This window comes from Eptesicus fuscus, chromosome 6 (genome assembly GCF_027574615.1).
Source record: "Eptesicus fuscus isolate TK198812 chromosome 6, DD_ASM_mEF_20220401, whole genome shotgun sequence".
NCBI lineage: Eukaryota > Metazoa > Chordata > Mammalia > Chiroptera > Vespertilionidae > Eptesicus > Eptesicus fuscus.
In genome coordinates this window covers 105,731,146-105,735,336 of record NC_072478.1, presented here as the reverse complement: position 1 = coordinate 105,735,336, position 4,191 = coordinate 105,731,146, and positions in this window count along the sequence as shown.

The following is a 4,191-nucleotide window of genomic DNA, read 5'->3' as shown; positions in this document are numbered from 1 at the left end:
GATTGCGGGCTCAATACCCAGTGTGGGGTGTGCAGGAGGCAGCCGATTGATGATTTATCTCTCATCATTGATGTTTCTATCTCTCTCTCTCCCTCCCTCTCTGAAATCAATAAGAATATATTTAAAACACACACACACACACACACACACACACAAACAAACACACACAAAACAACAAAGATGGGACAGACAGGAAGAGAAGGTGGGTGGCCAGGCGAGGGCACTCAGATGTGTCCAGGCGCAGGCTGGGGACTCCCAGGGCGTGTGCTGTCCTCGGCGTAACTGGAATGTTTACATGTTGGTATCGGAGGCTGCCCGGTGTTGACAGCACAGAGAGGGGAGGAGTGGGGAGGAGGGACAGGCAGCTCTGCCACCTCTGCGTGTGTGCTCTCAGGCGAGTTAATTTCCCTGAGCCTCAGCCTGCTAGTCTCTCGGGGGGACTGACAATCTCCGCCTGATCAGGTGCTGGGAGCGCGCCCGGGCAGATTTGAGGGCACTTAGTACTGAAGCCGGCACACAGTAGGTGCTTAAAGGTAGTTACTATAGCCCGGCCGGTGTGGCTCAGTGGTTGAGCGTTGACCTATGAACCAGGGGGTCACGGTTTGATTCCCGGTCAAGGGCACATGCCCGGGTTTCGAGCTCGATCCCCAGTAGGGGGTGTGCAGGAAGCAGCCCATCAGTGACTTTCTCTCATTATTAATGTTTCTATCTCTCTCTCCCTCTCTCTTCTTCTCTGAAATCCATAGAAAATATATATTTTTAAAATATATTTTTATTGATTTCAGAGAGAGGAAGGGAGAAGATATAGATAGAAACATCAATGATGAGAGAGAATCATTGATCAGCTGCCCCCTGCACGCCCCCTCCTGGGGATCGAGCCCGCAACCTGGGCATGTGCCCTTCACTGGAATCGAACCTGGGACCCTTCAGTCTGCAGGCCGACACTCTACCCACTGAGCCACACCAGCCGGGGCCCATAGAAAATATTTTAAAAAAATGTCTATGAAGGTAGTTACTGTACATGGTACCTGTTCTGCGATGGCGATTGCGGTGAGGATGGTGTTGGGGTTGTCGATGGAGGGGCCCCCGGGGCCTGTCCTTACCCCGAGTCCAGGAGAGGAGAGAGGGAGAGGCAAAGGCCGAGGAGAGGCGTGGGGAGGAACCCGCCCACACGCAGGAGAAGCCTGAGCACTGGAAAGCCTGTCAGCAGCTTGGAGGCCGCCTTCCCCGACGCCCCTGTCCCGGGGGCTGTCTCCCTGGCACGGCCCAGGCGCCGCGTTTCTTCTCCCCTGGGGACTCCGAGGCTGTGGAGGGTGTGAAAGGCCGTGACCGAGGGCCCAGCCAGCAGACCCACGGCCTCTGCTGAGCCAGCAGGCGGCCGGCGGGAGCCTGAGCCCGCGGCGTCCAGGTGACCCAGCAGGAACGTGGTTTTGGTTTGCGCGTTTCCCAGCTCCCGCACGGGAGGGAGGACGGGAGGATGCTCGCTGGCAGCCGCCTCTGTTTTCCTTGTGCGGAATCAGTTCCTCAGCAACCCGGGAGCATCTGCCATTCCTTCTGCTGCGAGGAGGCCGCGCGGCTGCCTGGGGCGGGCGGAGACCTCCCTCCCTCCAGGCCCCTGAGCGAGACGCCCCTGGGAGATAAAGACCCACGTGTCCGTGTCCTGGAGCCGCAGACACAGTGACCTGAACTGGGTGGCTCCAGAACAGCGGTGTTTATTCTCTGGCCGCTCTGGGAGCCTGGCGTCTGACATCGAGGTGTCGCCAGGTCGCATAGTGCCTCTCCCGGGGCCTCTGGGGGCCCCAGTGTCCTTGGCTGGCGGCATCACTCAGACCCTGCCTCGGTCTTCCTGTGGCCGTCTTTCCGGGGGTGTCCTCTCCTCACCTCATCAGGAAGCCAGTCCTTGGATCTAGGGCCCACCCTTACCCAGGGTGACCCCCTATTGCCTCACTATGTCTGCAGAGACACTGCCTCCAAATGCAGGCACATTCGGAGGGTCCGGGTGGAACTGAATTTGGGGGGCTATTCAACTCAATACATAAAAACTCCAAATGACAGCAGCGATCCCCAAATCCTCAATGCACCAACCTGACACACAGAAGTACAGAGTCAAAGCCGGACCACCCTGGTCCCCTCCTTCTCCTTTAAGAGCCACTACATGTTGTGGGGTCTTTTTCCATGAGGTTAAAACTTCTGTTGCTCCCTGTGCCCTTTTCCAGGCAGCTCCACCCACTTAGGGTCCTCCGGGGCAGTGTAGGGGGGGCCCCCCCCAAAGAGGGAGGGACCTTCAGAGACCATGTCAGACCCCTGGGAAGGGACAGGAGAAGGCCGGCTCCATGGGGAGCCCCAGGAAAGGACTGCCCTCGTCCCAGGTGGGGTGGAAGTATGAGTTCTCCCCTGGGCCCCTGCGGGCATCTGGTTTGGGGAAAGGGCCCCTCCGTATTGCTGAGAAGAGAGCCAAGGTCAGCTCCCCCGCCCCCTCACCCGGCCTCTGCTGATCCCTCCTGGCTGGGAGGGGCTGGGGTGCTTCGTTACTGCTCCCCACATGGCCTCCACTGGGACCACAGGGGCAGGTGGCCTTGTCTCTCCTTGGGGTCAGAGTCCTCACTAGCGCCTCCTGCAGCAGCCATGGGGCGGGAGAGGGCCCCTTCCTGCCTGGCTGCCGTGAAAGTCCGCCTTCCCTGCTGGGCCTTCTCCGATCTCTGACAGTCCCGGGGAGAGGGGCATTGGGATGCTGCCTTTCAGCTCGAGGAGGGTGGAGGTCCAGGCGCCCACTCCCCCTTCTGCTGACACGAGGGCACAGAGAGGTGAGGCCACTTGCCCCAGGTCACACAGTCCAGGCAGGGAGGTGCCTGCATCATCCAGTTACCAGAGGTGTGCGGGCTGGGATGGTCAGGGCAGGGACCTAACGGCCTCACTGGGGGCTACGTGGCCTCCGACAAAGAGAGCAGCTGCCCTGACCTCATGGCTGGCTCTCGCCACCCTAGCGAGTCGCAGTCATTTATTGGACACAGTGGGACCTCCGGGTCCCGCAGCTCCGTGATGGATGCTGTGCTGTCACTCGGCTGCTGGCTGGGAGCACGCTGGTCAGAGGCCCGTGATCACAGACAGATGTTCTGTGTCCTCCTGTTTATCATTTTCACCCTTTTTCTTTTTAATTGTCCGTCCGAGAGGACGCTCTGCCCCGTGACGGATTTGCCTGATGACTTCAAGCTGCACGCTGCAGGTCCAGGCCGACGTAAGGAGGGATGTTTCTCAGCGGAACAAAAGAAAATATGTTTGTTTTTAGTAGGCCAGGGACATACTACAAAAATGAAGATCTAGGTAAAAATAACCCAGCTTTAGATGACTACAGAAGACACCTTGTGTGGAGTAACTCTTAACACGGAGGCTGCTTCGCGCGGGTGTAATGCTTTTCTTCTGAAGGCAAATAGCTTGATGTGGTGGCCAAATTATTTTTTCCGAGTTTACCACTAATGAGGAATTTGACCGCTTTTGTTCTTGCAAAAGCCGTCAGAGTTACCAATCAATCTAAAAGGAACGAAGCTGCCCTGGGTCACGTGAGGCCAGAGGCCTGATGTTAATTGTGTGGATTGCAGGGGGTGTGGGGGCGCACAGAACGGAGGCAGGGGGCATCGAACGACGGGGCAGGGAGACGGGGCGCTGGGAAGGACGCCACGTCTGGACTTTTGAAAATTTAATGCGTATGTGACTTGACACTTGGACCCGGCCGAGTGGAGAGCGGTGATCTGCACAGGATCATCTCCATCCCAATGAGATGTTTTCTGTCCGAGACGAAATTAGATTTCAGAAGACATTGCTTTCCTTTCATGACCGCGAGCCGGCTGCCGTGTGCGCCTTCCCCGGGCTGGGCCAGACCCCCGAGCAGATGTGAGGGATTAGTCAAGGCTCCCGTCTGCAGCGGCCACTGCGGTCTGTGCGTTTCTTGACCAGCATCCGGGGAGACGGGATCTGGCCTGTGCAGGGTCTGGGAGCAGCTGGGGCGGCCTCTTCCCAGCCAACCAGGAAGAAACGGACCTCAGCAGGTTGTTTTCTTTTTCTTTAAAAAAATATTTTTATTGATGTCAGAGAGAAAACGAGAGGGAGAGAGAGGCGGAAACATCAATGAGGGGAGAGAATCATGGATCGGCTGCCACCTGCACGCCCCACACTGGGGATCGAGCCCGAAACCCA